At 36.7% G+C, this 19693-nt stretch overlaps 1 pseudogene across 1 annotated transcript; it reads right to left on the minus strand.

The window, feature by feature from the left end:
* Window positions 1–18274: 18274 nt before the first annotated feature.
* Window positions 18275–19322, minus strand: LOC308625803 (small ribosomal subunit protein uS2B-like; annotated as a pseudogene). The gene has a single exon. The product of its transcript is annotated as a small ribosomal subunit protein uS2B-like (transcript).
* Window positions 19323–19693: the final 371 nt, after the last annotated feature.

A 19693-nucleotide genomic window follows, 5' to 3' on the forward strand; every position in this document is an offset into this window, starting at 1 on the left:
CCATGATTTCTCATAACTGAACCAAAAACAAAGGTTACAGACTCAGTGAAAGTTTCATGCTCATCAGAGGGAATTTTAATCTGAAATACTGATATGGGAGATGGACAGGAAACCCAAGACTGGATGCTGATGTTCAAGAAAACGTGTTATAACCTCTAAAATATCCTGCATGGGCTGACTGTCTTGCTAGACTTGATTTCATCTGGAATACAATCCTTATCTTTTCAAAGAGAGTGGCTCCTTTAAAAATTCACCCCTAAATTCAGGGTTGGTCTCAGGCTCTAAAGTCTGTTTTCTTTCTTCAATAGGGCAATTCTCAGGTCTCAATAACCTACAAGGTCACATTTATTTCCCCATGTCCAAGATACTCGGAATAGTACAGGATGGTGTTTTGTATGTCAAATCAGGGTCCCTTTGTGATTCTACTTCCAGCGTGACTGACCTTCCTTGTTTTACTGGGACAGATCCCGTTCTTTTACTCGGTTTTTTTTCCCCGTACTATTTTCTCAAGTGAAAATGAAAAGAACAATTTTCTATATTTGACAGCATTTTTCTGATAGTTTTATGGTTTGGTTTTCTGAAATCTCCTGATAATCCTCAAATCCATCCTAATTTACAACTGGAGAATAGAAATGAGCCATGGGATAACAAAGAAACAAAAAAAAAGTCTGACAGCAATAACAAGTGACAGGTCAAAGAGAAAAAGACATAGGAGCAATGAGAACAACATAGATGTCTGCCAGAATTTTTGGCAAAAAGCAAGATACGGCTTACATATAGTATCAAGTCAAGGATAAGGGGAGGGGAAGGAATGTTTCCATACTGTAGTACAGAACTGGTATAAAATAATTACCCTGAGTCATCAAGTAAATGCTTAACTGCATTTAATCTACTGTCTTTATTAAGGCAGGGAAGGATATAATAAACTTAATGAAGCTGTCTATATATATTTTATATTCTTACCTCTCATCTTCTGAATAATTTGGTTGTTTCTGAATTAATTTATGTGATTACATCACAGTATTAGCTGGGTAACTTCTGAACTAGTTAAGGTGTTGTCTTTTTCTTACTTTGACTCATGCTGACATTCAAATGATCCTTTTAAGAAGTAAGATTCACTTATTCTTCTTGAAATATATTTGTCTACCAAATTACTATTTAGTAATATTAAATACATAATTAAGTTACTAAATTGCTATTAGTAATTTGTAAATTTAGAATGTGTAAATATTTGCTAGTTTAATATCTTTCTATGAAGTTGGTTTTAGTTTAATTCTGTAGTTTTGTCCTCCAGTTCTGGACTTCAATAGTATAACAAACATCATGTCATTTATCACGCTCTCGGTATGTTCCAGACTGCACATGTAATTGAAATGGAAAGCAGCTATTGGTTGTAAAGTCTTCTGGTGTGTTAAAAAGTAGATTACTAGCTATATCTTAAACCTGTCACTAATTATCTGACATGGAAATTATTTAGTTTCCCTGTGTCTCAGTTTGCTCAACTGGAAAGACAGGAAAATTTTCTCTCCATCTCGATGTTGGTATAAAAATGTATGTGAGGGCTTCCCTGGTGGTGCAGTGGTTGGGAGTCCGCCTGGATGCAGGGGACACGGGTTCGTGCCCGGGTTCGTGCCCTGGTCCGGGAAGATCCCACATGCCACGGAGCGGCTAGGCCCGTGAGCCATGGCCGCTGAGGCTGCGCGTCCGGAGCCTGTGCTCCGCAGCAGGAGAGGCCACAACAGTGAGAGGCCCACGTACCGCAAAAAAAAAAAAAAAAAAAAGTATATGAAAGAGCTGTATTTGAAATTGACAGAAAATAAATGGTCGTTTTTATTAGTTTCATAGTGGCAGGAATATAGTTGTTACCTAATGAGAAAAAAGTTTTTCCCATCATTTTCCTACCCCAATTCTTTTCTTATTATAGGAATGGGCTAAAATATGGCTTTGGAAACCTGATTGATGACTTTGAACTTACACTTTTAGAGAACTGCAGTAACTGCTAATGGCATCGTCAGGATTATCTAATCCATATGAACTAATGGAAAAGAATTCCCTATCTACACTAAAGAGAGAATTTTCCTTGAGTCTATCTTTTCTGGTATATGTTTGAAGTGGGGCAAGGTAACAATATTGAAGGGCAGATAATTACTATTTGATGATAATTCTGCCATTTATGTAATACCAAATGCAACAAATTTTTTGAGAGCCAGATATTGCTAAATGCTGTGAGGGACACGATTGTGAATACAGAAAGACATATTGATGTAAAACTATCAATAGGAAAATACTAAATGGTAAAATGGAATAAGTTATTTTTCTACTCAAGGGTATTGAGGAAGACTTTGAATTTGAGGAAATATGAGACCTGAGTCTTAAAGACTGAATTGTATTTTAAAACAACAGTTAAGAGTTGGTTTCTAGTTATATATTATAGAATTATATAGAACTACATAGAATATATATTACATATTCTATTTGATATATATATATGTAAAAGAATGGAAATAAATAGCATGTTTATGGAATCATGAGAGATTCAGTGGGTTTGGAAATTCAGCAGGCTTATGAAGAAAAGTTGTGGGAGATAGATTGGAAAGGTGTACTGAGGGAGAAGATAAGATTGTGGAAGTATTCTGAATGCCCTATTTATTTTGGATTTTATTTTATGTGTAATGGAGAAATATTGGCACTTTTTAATTGTGGAAGCAAGATTTGTGTGTGACAAGCGGTTTGTATTTTAACAATTCAGTCAGTGCCTCACTGGATGAGGATAGGGAGAGACACAACCACCTGTGAGGAAACAGAGACTAAGATGATTGCTCTTGGTAAATAGGGAAAAGAGAAGATATGATTAAGGGTGTTACAGGGAAATGATCAGTAGAACTTGTTGGCATATTGGACATAATGTAAAAGAGAAAAGAGAATCAAAGATGACTCTGGGACATAACAGATCACATAGCTGAGGTAAACGGTGATGTCATTTATTGGGATGAAAAAATCCAGAAACAATATGCTGTCGGTATTTCTTGGGTTGTGTTCAAGTGTACCTGTCTAGTATGAAGTCTGACTTTTTTTTTGGTGGAACTGTTCTGGGTGCTGAAAAAAATAGGCGTGATGCGGCTCGGTGATTGGATTTCTGAAGAACAGTAAAGATATGGGTTTCAGAGTAAAGAAGTTCAGGGTGTCAGAAGGCTCATAAATATTGAATTCATCAATTTATTTATAAGGAATAGCAGGAGATAGGCTGGACATGGAGTAATACTTCTTCCTAGGCAACAATTTTTGAAATTTTCCCCTCTGAGTCACATCCTCTAAGTTCGTATTTCTCAAAGCATGGCTACCTGAGTAGCAGCAACAGCAACTTGGAACTTGTTCAAGGTACATCTTAGATCCCACCTATTACCTACTAAATCAGGAATTCGGGGCCTTTGAGGGCCAGAATCTGTGTTTTGAGAATATCACCAGGTGATTCTGATTCACTCTAAAGAGTCTCAATCTTGATTGCACATTGGAATCATCAGGGGATCATTAAAATATACTGATACCTGGGCCATGTGCAGTGATTCTGCTATAGACAAGTGTGTGCCCTGGGCAACAGGACTAGGAATTTTGAAAGTTCCCCAGGTGATTCTAATGTGCAACTAGGGCTGAGAACTGTTGTTCCAAAGAGTAATTACAAAGAAAAAGAAATCCTAAGAGGAGATTTCTTCAACCTTTAAAGTGCAAACCAGCCATCTAGAGTTACTCTTAAAAGTGTGAATTCTGATGCAGTAGGTCTGAGGTGGAGGCTGAGAGTCTTCATTTCTAGTCTGCTCCTCTGTGAGCCATGTGTGACCACAGACTACGCTTCAAAGAGCAAAGCTCTAGAGCAGATTTGCCAAGCATATATGACACATCTTCCACAGTGTGAAGAAACAAGGGATTAGTTGGGGACGATTAGTTTGGCATAAGAACTGGTTGCTCAACAAAAGAGATCAGAAGTGGGAGTAGAAGCCAATAAAATTTACAAACATATTCAATTTTTATAATGTTTTTAGATCGAATTGTCCAAAAATACAAGCACTTTTTAAAAGACTAGTCTTTTAAATCTAGTATGGGATCAAGCTAGGCTGAAGGGGTCAAAATTAAATTTTTGCAAGTAGGCTCCAAGAGAACTGTTAGATTATCATATTTCTTCCATATTTTCCTGGAGAGAATGTGGGTTTAAGTTCCTAGTATAACATTGATAGTCCTACCAAATGTTATTCTGGAAGGATTAACCCACATAGGCTCGTATTAATCTACTCACAGGTCAATAGGAAAGTATTTGTGTGTTTTGACTTAATAGTAAAAGTCAACCTATAATTTTGGAAAAAGATGGGGAAAAAGATCCCAAAAGAGGATTATATAGCCTTTTTGGCCATTTTTGAAGAAATGTGCCTTTGTAGTTTTTTTTTAATATGCACACTTAATTAAGTACAAATAGTATTACAATTGGTAAATAATCAGTAAGCTGAACTTGGCATGAATTTTTTTTTATTTGCTGTTGATTTTTGGGGTTTTTTTTTGTCTCTTTAAAAATTATTATTTTTTATATAGCACGTTCTTATTAGTTATCTATTTTATACATATTAGTGTATATATGTCAATCCCAATGTCCCAATTCATCCCACCATCACCACCACTCCCTGCCTCCACTTTCCCACCTTGGTGTCCATACTTTTGTTCTCTACATCTGTGTCTCAATTTCTGCCTTGCAAACTTGTTCATCTGTACCATTTTTCTAGATTCCACATACATGTGTTAATATATCATACTTGTTTTTCTCTTTCTGACTTATTTCACTCTGTGTGACAGTCTCTAGGTCCATTCACGTCTCTACAAATGACCCAATTTCTTTCCTTTTTATGGCTGAGTAATATTCCATTGTATATATGTACCACATCTTCTTTATCCATTCATCTGTCGATGGGCATTTAGGTTGCTTCCATGACCTGGCTATTGTAAACAGTACTGCAATGAATATTCGGGTGCATGTGCCTTTTTGAATTATGGTTTTATCTGGGTATCTGCCCAGTACTAGGATCGCTGGGTCATATTGTAGTTCTATTTTTAGTTTTTTTAGGAACCTCCATACTGTTCTCCATAGTGGCTGTATCAATTTACATTTCCACAAACAGTGCAAGAGGGTTCCCTTTTCTCCACAACCTCTTCAGCATTTGTTGTTTGTAGATTTTCTGATGATGCCCATTCTAACTGGTGTGAGGTGATACCTCATTGTATTTTTGATTTCCATTTCTCTAATAATTCGTGATGTTGAGCAGCTTTACATGTGCCTCTTGGCCATCTGTATGTCTTCTTAGAAGAAACGTCCATTTAGGTCTTCTGCCCATGTTTTGATTGGGTCGTTAGTTTTTTTAGTATTGAACTGCATGATCTGTTTATATATTTTGGAGATTAATCCTTCATCAGTTGATTCATTTGCAAGAATTTTCTCCCAATCTGAAGGTTGACTTTTTGTCTTGCTTATAGTTTCCGTTGCTGTGCAAAAGCTTTTAAGTTTCATTAGGTCCCATTTGTTTATTTTTGTTTTTATTTCCATTAATCTAGGAGGTGGGTCAAAAAGGATCTTGCTGAGATTTATGTCAAAGAGTGTTCTTCCTATGTTCTCCTCTAAGAGCTTGATAGTGTCTGGCCTTATATTTAGCTCTTAAATCCATTTTGAGTTTATTATTGTATATGGTGTTAGGGAGTGTTCTAATTTCATTCTTTTACATGTAGCTGTCCAGTTTTCCCAGCACAACTTATTAAAGAGACTTTCTTTTCTTCAATATATCCCTGCCTCCTTTGTCATAGATTAGTTGACCATAGGTGCATGGGTTTATCTCTAGGCTTTCTATCCTGTTCCATTGATCTATATTTTTGTTTTTGTGCCAGTACCATATTGTCATGATTACTGTAGCTTTGTAGTATAGTCTGAAGACAGGGAGTGTGATTCCTCCAGCTCCATTTTTTTTCCCCCAAGATAGCTTTGGCTATTCGGGGTCTTTTGTGTCTCCATACAAATTTCAAGATTTTTTGTTCTACTTCTGTAAAAAATGCCATTGGCACTTTGATCGGGATTGCATTGAATCTGTAGATTGCTATAGGTAGAATAGTAATTTTCACAATATTGATTCTTCCAATCAAAGAACATGGTACATCTCTCCATTTGTTTGTGTCATCTTTGATTTCTTTCATCAATGTCTTATAGTTTTCTGAGTACAGGTCTTTTACCTCCTTAGGTAGGTTTGTTCCTTGGTATTTTATTCTTTTTGTGGCAATGGTGAATGGGATTGTTTCCTTAATTCATCTTTCTGATTTTGGTTGTTAGTGTATAGGAATGCAAGAGGTTTCTGTGCATTAATTTTGTATTCTGCAAAATTGATTATCTCTAGTAGTTTTCTGGTGGCATCTTTAGGACAATCTATGTATAATATCATATCATCTGCAAACAGTGACAGTTTTACTTTTTCTTTTGCAATTTGAAATCCTTTTATTTCTTTTTCTTCTGAATGTTGTGGCTAAGACTTCCAAAACTATGCTGAATAATAGTGGCAAGAGTGGACATCCTTGACTTCTTCCTGATCTTAGAGGAAATACTTTCATTTTTTCAACATTGAGAATGATGTTTCCTGTGGGTTTGTTGGATATGGCCTTTATTATGTTGAGGTAGGTTCCCTCTATGCCTACTTTCTGGATGGTTTTTATCATAAATGGGTGTTGAATTTTGTCCACAGCTCTTTCTGCATCTATTCTGATGATCATGTGGTTTATATATATACATTATTTAACATCTTTATTGGAGTATAATTGCTGTACAATATTGTGTTACTTTATGCTATATAACAAAGTGAATCAGCTATATGTATACATATATCCCCATATCTCCTCCCTCTTGCATCTCCCTCACACACTCCTTATCTCACACCTCTAGGTGGTCACAAAACACTGAGCTGATCTCCCTGTGCTATGTGGCTGCATCCCACTAGCTAACTATTTTACATTTGGTAGTGTATGTATGTCCATGCCATTCTCCCACTTCGTCCCAGCTTACCCTTCCCCCTCCCCATGGCCTCAAGTTCATTCTCTATATCTGCATATTTATTGCAGTCCTGCCCCTAGGGTCTTCAGAACCTTTTTTTTTTTTTTTTAGTCTCCATATATATGTGTTACAACACGGTATTTGTTTTTCTCTTTCTGACTTACTTCACTCTGTATGACAGACTCTAGGTCCATCCACCTCAACACAAATAACTCAATTTCATTTCTTTTTATGGCTGAGTAATATTCCGTTATATATATGTGCCACATCTTCTTTATTCATTCATCTGTTGATGGACACTTAAGTTGCTTCCGTGTCCTGGCTATTGTAAATAGAGCTGCAATGAAAAACGCAGTACTTGACTCTTTTTGAATTATGGTATTCTCAGGGTATATGCCCAGAAGTGGGATTGCTGGGTCATATGGTAGCTCTATTTTTAGTTTTGTAAGGAACCTCCATACTGTTCTCCATAGTGGCTGTATCAATTTACATTCACACCAACAGTGCAAGAGGATTCTCTTTTCTCCACACCCTCTCCAGCATTTATTGTTTGTAGATTTTTTTTAACATCTTTATTGGAGTATAATTGCTTTACAATGGCATGTTAGTTTCTGCTTTATAACAAAGTGAATCAATTATACTTATAAATATATCCCCATATCTCTTCCCTCTTGCATCTCCCTCCCTCCCACCCTCCCTATCCCACCCCTCTAGGTGGTCACAAACCACCTAGCTGATCTCGTTGTGCTATGCGGCTGCTTCCCACTAGCTATCTATTTTACATTTGGTAGTGTATATATGTCCATGCCACTCTCTCACTTTGTCACAGCTTACCCTTCCCCCTCCCATATCCTCAAGTCCATTCTCTAGTAGGTCTGTGTCTTTATTCCTGTCTTACCCATAGGTTTTTCATGACCATTTTTTTTCTCAGATTCCATATATATGTGTTAGCATACAGTATTTGTTTTTTGCTTTCTAACTAACTTCACTCTGTATGACAGTCTCTAGGTCCATCCACCTCACTACAAATAACTCAATTTCATTTATTTTTATGGCTGAGTAATATTCCATTGTATATATGTGCCATATCTTCTTTATCTATTCATCTGTTAATGGACACTTAGGTTGCTTCCATGTCCTGGCTATTGTAAATAGAGCTACAATGAATATTTTGGTACATGACTCTTTTTGAATTATGGTTTTCTCAGGGTATATACCCAGTAGTGGGATTGCTGGGTCATATGGTAGTTCTATTTGTAGTTTTTTAAGGAACCTCCATACTGTTCTCCATAGGGCTTTATCAATTTGCATTCCCACCAACAGTGCAAGAGTGTTCCCTTTTCTCCACACCCTCTCCAGCATTTATTGTTTGTAGATTTTTTGATGATGGACATTCTGACTGGTGTGAGATGATATCTCATTGTAGTTTTGATTTGCATTTCTCTAATGATTAATGATGTTGAGCATTCTTTCATGTGTTTGTTGGCAATCTGTATATCTTCTTTGGAGAAATGTCTATTTAGGTCTTCTGCCCATTTTTGGATTGGGTTGTTTGTTTTTTTGATGTTGAGCTGCATGAGCTGCTTGTAAATTTTGGAGATTAATCCTTTGTCAGTTGCTTCATCAGCAAATATTTTCTCCCATTCTGAGCATTGTCTTTTAGTCTCGTTTATGGTTTCCTTTGCTGTGCAAATGCTTTTAAGCTTCATTAGGTCCCATTTGTTTATTTTTGTTTTTATTTTCATTTCTCTAGGAGATGGGTCAAAAAGGATCTTGTTGTGATTTATGTCATAGAGTGTTCTGCCTATGTTTTCCTCTAAGAGTTTGATAGTGTCTGATGTTACATTTAGGTCTTTAATCCATTTTGAGTTTATTTTTGTGTATGGTGTTAGGGAGTGTTCTAATTTCATACTTTTACATGTACCTGTCCAGTTTTCCCAGCACCACCTATTGAAGAGGCTGCCTTTTCTCCACTATATATTCTTGCCTCCTTTATCAAAGATAAGGTGTCCATATGTGTGTGGTTTTATGTCTGGGCTTTTTATCCTGTTCCATTGATCTATATTTCTATTTTTGTGCCAGTACCTACTGTCTTGATTACTGTAGCTTTGTAGTATAGTCTGAAGTCAGGTAGCTTGATTCCTCCACCTCCATTTTTCATTTTCAAATTGCTTTGGCTATTCGGGGTCTTTGTGTTCCATAGAAATTGTGAAATTTTAAATGCCAGTGGTAGTTTGATAGGGATTGCATTGAATCTGTAGATTGCTTTGGATAGTAGAGTCATTTTCACAATGTTGATTCTTCCCATCCAAGAACATGGTATACCTCTCCATCTGTTTGTGTCATCTTTAATTTCTTTCATCAGTGTCTTATAGTTTTCTGAATACAGGTCTTTTGTCTCCTTAGGTAGATTTATTCCTAGATATTTTATTCTTTTTGTTGCAGTGGTAAATGGGAGTGTTTCCTTAATTTCTCTTTCAGATTTTTCATCATTAGTGTATAGGACTGCAAGAGATTTCTGTTCATTAATTTTGTGTCCTTCTCCTTTACCAAATTTGTTGATTAGCTCTAGTAGTTTTCTGATAACATCTTTAGGATTCTCTATGTATACTGTCATGTCATCTGCAAACAATGACAGCTTTATTTATTCTTTTCTGATTTGGTTTCCTTTTATTTCTTTTTCTTCTCTGAGTGCTGTGGCTAAAACTTCCAAAACTATATTGAATAATAGTTGTGAGAGTGGGCAACCTTTTCTTGTTCCTGATCTTAGTGGAAATGGTTTCAGTTTTTCACCATTAAGAATGATGTTGGTTGTGGGTTTGTCATATGTGGCCTTTATTATGTTGAGGTAAGTTCCCTCTATGCCTACTTTGTGCAGGGTTTTTATCATAAATGTGTGTTGAATTTTGTCAAAACCTTTTCCTGCACCTATTGAGATGATCTTTTGTTTTTTCTCCTTCAATTTTTTAATTTGGTTTATCACATTGATTGATTTGGGTTTATTGAAGAATCCTTGAATTCCTGGGATAAACCCCACTTGATCATGATTATGATCCTTTTAATGTGCTGTTGGATTCTGTTTGCTAGTATGTTGTTGAGGATTTTTGCATCAATGGTCATCTGTGATATTGGCATGTAGTTTTCTTTCTTTGTGACATCCTTTTCTGGTTTTGGTATCAAGGTGATGGTGGCCTCGTAGAATGAGTTTGGGTGCATTCCTCCCTCTGATATATTTTGGAAGAGTTTGAGATGGATAGTGTCAGCTCTTCTCTAAATGTTTGATAGCATTCGCCTGTGAAGCCAGCTGGTCCTGGGCTTTTGTTTGTTGGAAGAATTTTAATCACAGTCTCAATTTCTGTGCTTGTGATTGGTCTGTTCATATTTTCTATTTCTTCCTGGTTCAGTCTCAGAACGTTGTGCTTTTCTAAGAATTTGTCCATTTCTTCCAGGTTGTCCATTTTATTGGCATAGAGTTGCTTGTAGTAATCTCTCATGATCCTTTGTATTTCTGCAGTGTCAGTTGTTACTTCTCCTTTTTCATTTCTAATTCTATTGATTTGAGTCTTCTCCCTTTTTTTCTTGATGAGTGTGGCTAATGGTTTATCAATTTTGTTTATCTTCTCAAAGAGCCAGCTTTTAGTTTTCTTGATCTTTTCTATCGTTTTCTTTGTTTCTATTTCATTTATTTCTGCTCTGATCTTTATGATTTCTTTCCTTGTACTAACTTTGGGTTTTGTTTGTTCTTTTTCTCTAGTTCCTTTAGGTGTAAGGTTAGATTGTTTATTTGAGATTTTTCTTTTTTCTTGAGGTAGGATTGTATTGCTATAAACTTCCCTCTTATAACTACTTTTGCTGCATCCCATAGGTTTGGGGTCATCGTGTTTTCATTGTCATTTGTTTCTAGGTGTTTTTTGTTTTCCTCTTTGATTTCTTCAGTGATCTCTTGGTTATTTAGTAGTGTATTATTTTGAGCCCATTTGTTTGTATTTTTTAGGGATTTTTTCCTGTAATTGATATTTAATCTCAAAGCATTGTTGTCCGAAAAGACACTTGATATGATTTCAATTTTTCTTAAATTTACCAAGGCTTGATTTGTGTCACAAGATATGATCTATCCTGGAAAGTGTTCCATGAGCACTTGAGAAGAAAGTGTAATCTATTGTTTTTGAATGGAATGTCCTATGAATATGAATTAAGTCCATATTTTTTAATGTATCATTTAAAGCTTGTGTTTCCTTATTTATTTTCATTTTGGATGATCTGTCCATTGGTGAAAATGGGGTATTAAAGTCCCCTACTATGATTGTGTTACTGTCTATTTCCCCTTTTATGGCTGTTAGCATTTGTCTTATGTATTGAGGTTCTCCTATGTTGGGTGCATAAAATTTTACAATTGTTATATCTTCCTCTTGGGTTAATCCCTCAATCATTATGTAGTGTCCTTCTTTGTCTCTTGCAATAGTCTTTATTTTGAAGTCTATTTTGTCTGATATGAGAATTGCTACTCCAGCTTTCTTTTGATTTCCATTTGCATGGAATATCTTTTTCCATTCCCTCTTTTTCAGTCTGTATGTGTCCCTAGGTCTGAAGTAGGTCTCTTTTAGACAGTATATATAACGGTCTTGTTTTTGTATCCATTCAGCCAGCCTATGTCTTTTGGTTGGAGCATTTAATCCATTTATAATTAAGGTAGTTATTGATATGTATGTTCCTATTACCTTTTTCTTAATTGTTTTGGTTTTGTTATTGTAGGTCTTTTCCTTCTCTTGTGTTTCCTGCCTAGAGGAGTTCCTTTAGCATTTGTTCTCAGGCTGGTTTGGTGGTGCTGAATTCTTTTAGATTTTGCTCTCTGTAAGGTTTTTAATTTCTCGTCAATCTGAATGAGATCCCTGCTCTGTAGAGTAATCTTGGCTGTAGGTTTTTCCCTTTCATCACTTTAAATATGTCCTGCCACTCCCTTCTGGCTTGCAGAGTTTCTGCTGAAAGATCAGCTGTTAACCTTATGGGGATTCCCTTGTATGTTATTTGTTGTTTTTCCCTTGCTGCTTTTAATATTTTTTCTTTGTAGTTAATTTTTGATAGTTTAATTAATATGTGTTTTGGCATGTTTCTCCTTGGATTTATCCTGTATGGGACGCTCTGTGCTTCCTGGACTTGATTGACTATTTCCTTTCCCATATTAAGGAAGTTTTCAACTATAATCACTTCAAATATTTTATCACTCCCTTTCTATTTCTCCTTTTCTTCAGGGACCCCTATTATTCGAATGTTGGTTTATTTAATATTGTCCCAGAGGTTCTGAGGCTCTTCTCAATCCTTTTCATTCTTTTTTTCTTTTTTCTGCTTTGCAGTAGTTATTTCCACTATTTTATTTTCCAGGTCCCTTATCCTTTCTTCTGCCTCAGTTATTCAACTATTTATTCCTTCTAGAGAATTTTTAATTTCATTTATTGTGTTGTTCATCATTGTTTGTGTGTTCTTTAGTTCTTCTAGGCCCTTGTTAATCGTTTCTTCTGTTTTCTCCACTCTATTTCCAAGATTTTAGAACACCTTTGCTACCATTACTCTGAATTATTTTTCTGATTGACTGCCTATTTCCTCTTCATTTGTTTGGTCTGGTAGGTTTTTACTTTGCTCTTTCATCTGCTGTGTGTTTCTGTGTCTTCTCATTTTGCTTAACTCACTGTGTTTGGTTCCTCCTTTTCACAGGTGCATGTTCATAGTTCCTCTTGTTTTTGGTGTCTGCCCTCTGTGGGTAAGGTTGGTTCACTGGTTTGTGTAGGCTTGTGGTGGAGGGGACTGGTGCCTGTGTTCTGATGGATGAGGCCGGATCTTGTCTTTCTGGAGGGAGGACCACATCTGGTGGTGTGTTTTGGGTGTCTGTGACCTTATTATGATTTTAGGCAGCCTCTCTGCTAACGGGTGGGGTTGTGTTCCTGTCTTGCTCTTTGTTTGGCATGGGGTGTCCAGCACTGTAGCTTGCTGGTCATTAAGTGGAGCTGGGTCTCAGCGTTGAGATGGAGAACTCTGGGAGAGCTTTCACCATTTGATATTACCTGGAGTCAGGGGGTCTCTGGTGGACCAAAGTCCTGAACTCAGTTCTCCTACCTCAGAAGCACAGTCCTGACACCCGGCCAGAGCACCATGAACCTGTCAGCCACATGGCTCAGAAGAAAAGGGAGAAGAAAAGAAAGAAAAAATAATAATAATGTTATTAAAATAAAAAACATTATTAAAAATTTAAAAAAATTAAAAAGTAATAAAAAAAGAAAAAGAAAAGAAAGAAGAGAACAACTAAACCAAAAAACCAATGCACTAATGATAACAAGGGGTAGAAAGTATACAAAAATAAAATAAAATAAAACATGGACAGACAGAACCCTAGGACTAATGGTAAAAGCAAGACTATACAGAAAATATCATACAAAGAAGCATACACATGCACACTCACAAAAAGAGAAAATGGAAAAAAATATACATATATACTGTAGGATTTGTTGCACATATACATGTATTTCTGATGTATTTGTGGGGAGCCACAATCTTCACTATCATTATTCTGAATTCTTTTTCTGGAAAGTTGCCTATCTCCATTTCATTTAGTTGTTTTCCTGGGTTTTATCTTGTTCTGTCATCTGATACATAGACCTCTGGCTTTTCATTTTGTCTATCTTTCTGTGAATGTGGTTTTCATTCCACAGGCTGCAGGATTGTACTTCTTCTTGCTTTTGCTGTCTGCCCTCCTGCAGTTTTAATGAAAATTCAATTTAAATTGTGGTGGTTGAAGGAAACCAATTAAGCTCTTTCCCTTTACCAGTGACAGTAATTGAATCTTTATTTTTCTAATTGTGCCCAGCAATGTCTTAATTAACAAAGGGTTTATCTGAGTCTGAGATGACATCTTACCCTTTGGCTGTTGACTTCTGTCTTCTTATTCATCAAAAGAAAAATAATCAAACATGTTAGAATGGTTAAATAGGAGCTCTGCCTTTCAATCTAACCTTTAGGCTCCTGGAGTTAGGAGACATGGACATTTCCTCTTGTAAATTACATTATAGACTGATTAATTGATTATTAAATGGGTGAACTGATCTTGAGTGGAAAAGGGATGAGAGATTAAGTAATACTATTTAGTAAATATTAAAAGGAATTGGTCCAGAAAGTAGTTAGATACCATGCATTCCTACTATGATTTAACTCAAATTATAAAGCCATCTCCCATTTTCCCAAGGAGAAGGTCCAAAATGAGGTTTGTGGCTTTTTTACTAACTATACCATGTTAATATTTAATTATAAATACATAATTGTAAAATATTAACTTTTAATAATTTATTAAATAAGTTATAAAATATTCAAATTCACTCATATAATTACCTTATTTATATAAAAATATGCTTTTCCACATTTCTTGAAAATATTTTATTCAAGCTTTTCATATGTATCTTACATAGTAGTATCATCACCCTCAGAGTTGCTTGTTGAATCCTCTTTGTTGAGAGAACATAATTTTGCCAGACCACATTTTTTGAGAAAGAACATGTGTTGGATCAGTATATGTGATTCTCACTGGAAAATTTACCCTGAGAGTATACAATCAGAAAACATTAATACATTATTTTATATTGTCCTATATACATGCATTTATGATATCCAAAACATAACCACACTTTCTGCTTTGCTTTTTAAGTAAATTTTAGAAGCCTTGTTTACAATCAAACACAATTGTGAAGTCATCCCAGTGAGAGTAATGAAGAAATATGTATTAAAGTTTCTTCTTTTTTTCACCAATTTATTCAGTTAATCATTTAGTACTAATATTGACATATGTGGTTTCAGACTAATGTGTTTTCTTTCCCAAACTGTATTTGATTAATCAAAATTTAGTAAATTGAGAGAAGGTCTGCAATAACTAGACTTTTTAAGACCTTGGATATAAAATAACTATATCCTCTTATCTGAGGATTAAAATTTTAGGAGGAAAAAACCTTTGGCTTATAATTGAGTATGCCCAGCAATAGTAATAAGGTTCAGTTCATAGAAATTTTATCATTGTTTTAAAGCAAATTCATACTATCATTACTTCTGAATTCTACATTCAATTTTATTTTGTATTTGTATCTGAAACTGATTATAATTAGTAAAAATTATAACAGGCGACTTAGGAAATTCTCTAAAGGTGTTCATATATTATATAAAAAGTGATATACACACTACACGCTCTCTTGTATTAGACCGAGTGTCCTGTGGAATATACTTCTCCTTTTGTGTAAGGTCTTTTTGCTGAGAGAAGTAAATTATTAGCAATGATATGTGGAAGCAATGTAATTCAACCTTAACCTTAGGGCTTTTCCCTTTAAATGTAGTAATATCCAAATTTGACCCTACGTTAAGAAATTATGTTTACCTGTATATTATCAACTCTTACTAATGGCAGGAAACAAACCCAAAATTTGTTTTCCACAAGACACATTTTTTATTGATGTGGATGTAACTTGAAAACTGTTCTTTGCTGGGCTCCACTGAGCTCAGCCCAGCTGCATGAGTCCTCTCACACCTGTATCCATTCTAAAGGAGGAGCCACCATCTGAGACGTGATGTTCTCATGGCAGAGGACAACTGCTTAGATAGGACAGAGCCAACCCAGTCAACGCATTTAAAGCCTCTATTTGGACAGGTGTATGTCATACCTACTCACACTCCATGGACTAAAGCAAGTCTCATGCTAAGCCAATGTCAATGGAACAAGAGGGTGTATTCCCTACCAATGGGGAAACATGGCATGGGTGGGGAGGAGACAAATAATTGTGAGCAAATAATAAATCTACTCTAGCCTGTTAACTGATAACTAAATCATTTTGCTGAGTGTCTTTTAATTTGTAAAATTTGCTTAAACATCATTAGAATTACAGCTAATGTGAAGGACATACACTGCTTTTGAGTACCTACAATGGCCATGAAATTGTATGAAGATCAATCACATGAAAATCGTATAAAAGTTGAGAGAAGACACTGAATATATTTTCTAATGTACTTATAGTTTCTCATGATGCCATTAATAATAATTTCCTTTATGCTTTTTAAATTCTCAGATAATTTTCATGTCTAAGGTTTATTTGGAAGTTTTTCTACCCTGTCAGTGCAGTATCCAAGTCTGGTTCTCTTCCAGCTCTCCTAGAGCTTCTAGGAGGTATTTAATTTCCTTTAGTATTTCTGCTAAAGTAGTTAGACTAAACTCTTTTCTATATATATCCTATGGAACGGATATGTAGCTTCAAGAAGTTAATGTATAAGAAGGTACATAGCATATGGAATGCATTCTAAAAGTCACATCCTTTTTTAGTCCTATGATTTCATTATGAAAATGTTGATATATTTGCTACTATTTTTTTTTTTTTTTTTTTGCGGTACACAGGCTTCTCACTGTTGTGGCCTCTCCCGTTGCGGAGTACAGGCTCCGGACGTGCAGGCTCAGTGGCCATGGCTCACGGGCCTAGCCGCTCCGCAGCATGTGGGATCTTCCTGGGCCGGGGCACGAACCCATGTCCCCTGCATCGGCAGGTGGACTCTCAACCACTGCGCCACCAGGGAAGCCCTATATTTGCTACTTTTAAGAAATACTTTATCATTAACTTTTGCCATGATGTCCTCAAATTCTTAAGAACAGCTTATCCTGATTTTTCTCATTGTCACTGAAAGCCTGGGAGTGATAATGAACATAAGAAGAAAAACAATTTTCCCACCACTTTCTGGTGATGTCTCTAAGCCAATCGTATGTCCTAGATTATCAGAGGCAATTCCAATTTAAAATATTCTGCTTCAGGGCTTATCTATAGATAGTCTTATCTATCATAAGACTCATGAAATGCATGATAAATCCATTTGCTTATGAAGCATATAGGAAATATAAGACCCAGCAGAAGATAGAAGAAACTCGTTCACAGAGTCCAATTAAAGAAATTGCCAAAAGTTTACAAAGGGCTAGCACTTAACTGAGGAAGAGGAAGAGAAGCAAAAATCTACATAGAAGAAGAAAGTTAAGAGCCTTCCTAATATTCTTTCTTACCAGCGATGGTTTTAAAGTTACATTTGAGAACCCTGACTTTCAAGGAGACCAAGAGAGTGGAGAATTTAGGCTTTTGAATATACCTGTTTCAAAAATTAGTGAAAAAAGCAAGAAGAAACTAAGATTCTTAGATTCTTCATGAAAAAGGGGAAGAGAGAGAACTGGGAGGAAAACCAAGTGATGCAGAAAATTTTGAGTTCAGATGTTAAAAAGATGGGGTTGAAGAGGTCAGGAAGTAGCACAGACTTCTCCACCAAGTGGAAGCAGTAGGAAAGACACAAGGAGAACCAGCAGATGGTCCTCAAGCCCCAGTTATGTGTGATCAAAGCAGGAGAAGAACTCGGAAGCTTCAAAGACTCTGCCACCAACCAGAAGCAGATGAATAAAACCTTTGAAGATCGTTTGAAACTTGAATCAGAAAATGGGACATTGAGTGTATCAGACACTACAATTGGCAGTAAACAATTGACATTCACATTAAAGAGGTCTGAATAGCAGAAGCAACAGGGGACTGAGAAGCTGCACTGACAGGAAAGGAAAACACTTCCTGGTTCAGCAGGTCACCTGAAGTTAAGACACAGAAGAGGATGGCTGTTTCTTTGAATTTGGAAATGATCCTACTTGTGAGTTGAAAGGAGGACCTCTCCCCCAAATTGATCATCACTAGAGTATATTAAACACAGAGAAGGGAATGTACATTTTTAATGTTTTGTATAAATTCTAGATGCAACTAAAAAGTTAAAGATTTGACAACTTGTTCCTATGCCTTATGGGTCAGGCTTTGAAACTGGACCCCTTCCCCCACCAAAATGGTCAGTGTGTCGCCCCCAGGGTGCTTTTTGTAAGTTGCTGTTCCCCATATACACGGTCATTTTCCCATGGTTTTAATCAAATAGGCCAGGTTGGGGCTTCCCTGGTGGCGCAGTGGTTGAGAGTCCGCCTGCCGATGCAGGGGACACGGGTTCATGCCCTGGTCCGGGAGGATCCCACATGCCACGGAGCGGCTGGGCCCGTGAGCCATGGCTGCCGAGCCTGCGTGTCTGGAGCCTGTGCTCCGCAACGGGAGAGGCCACAACAGTGAGAGGCCCACGTACCGCAAAAAAAAAAAAAAAAAAAAAGTGTGCCATTAAATGGAAGGTTATCCTGTGCTAAAAATGAAGCTTGATCATGCACTGGGAACTTCTTTTCTTGCAATACCTGCTTCCATTCACTAACCAGTCAGTGGCCCAAGCAGTGGGAGCTACAGACCACTCTTCCAGCGGCAGACTGAGCTCTCCATGCTTCAGTAGGGAACTGCTGGATAGCACAGAGGGCACCTGCCAACCTTCAGACCAGCCTGGGACCTGGGACTGAGTAGCAGTAAATTTGGGAGCTGGAGCAATTCATTCATCCTGGAATTCCTCCTTGGTTACAGCCTTTTAAGCAACCTGATCTTCCTTTTCAGTCTTTTTCAGACCTCCGAAGGAGTAGAGATTAGGTGTGACCTCCCATTGGTGTTCACAGGAGAAGGTGCCACATATGTGCAGAACTCCCTTGGCCAGCATCTACCACATCAGACTCACTAAGTGAGCAGAGGACAGTCTGTGTTATACTGAGTGATTGTAGGCGGGTTAACATAAGCCGCCTCTGTGAGAGGCTGGTGGTCAACCCTCGGATCAGTAACCACCACCAGAAACCATGACCCCCAGAAGGCTGCCTGGATTTGGTTGGTGAATATTCCAGGAGTTAAGCGTCCAGCAGTAGGAGTGGCTCCAGTGACAGCAGCAAATTTCAGCGCAGCTCGATCACCAGTAATCTTGGAGGATATGATACCAATATCAGCTGAGTTCTCAATGGCATAAGCTGCCAGCAAAGGCTTCTAAGCTTTTCCCAGTTTCTCTTCATATTTATGATGTAGATGTCACTGCCTTTTTTTTTTTTTTTTTTGTAGATGTACTGTTCCATTTGGAAGTCAAGGTTTTTGCCACCTAAGTGGGTTCCTGCTGCAAGGAATTTGTGGACATCCTCCTCCCTCATTAGCAGAATATCAAGGGCCCTGGACATGGTGAAAATTTCCATTTACCTTATGATAGGAACCCAGAACAATGCTGTATGGACCTCTCTATAGGTAGCGCAGAAAGGTGAGTTGTATTTTGATTTGTATTTTTATTATTATCAACTTGCACATTTTTTTCATGTGTATTGTCGGTTTATATTTCTTCATTTGTGAATATCACGATGTTTTCCCATTTTTCTTTGGAGACTTTGTCTTTTGCTAAGTTGGAAGCATCCCTTATATATAATACCTAGTTTCAACACTCATCCCTCAAACGTGTTGCTAAAATACTTTCTCAGTTTGGGGCTTTCTTTTAAAAATTCTTTAAAGGTATTTAAAAAGCAACTTTTATTTGTATTTTTTATAGTTTTTGACCAAAAATGAGGTACTGAAAATAGATTTTCAGGAAAACTAATTTAGCAGTGGTAGGCAGGGTTGATTAGATAGGGAAAGCTCAATTAAGATATCAGTTCATAATCAAAAAGTGAGACAAGTTTCTGCAGTCAGAAGCCGGAGATGGAAACAAAACATA

This window comes from Mesoplodon bidens (assembly GCF_964165515.1).
Source record: "Mesoplodon bidens genome assembly, chromosome: 1".
NCBI classification, from domain to species: domain Eukaryota; kingdom Metazoa; phylum Chordata; class Mammalia; order Artiodactyla; family Ziphiidae; genus Mesoplodon; species Mesoplodon bidens.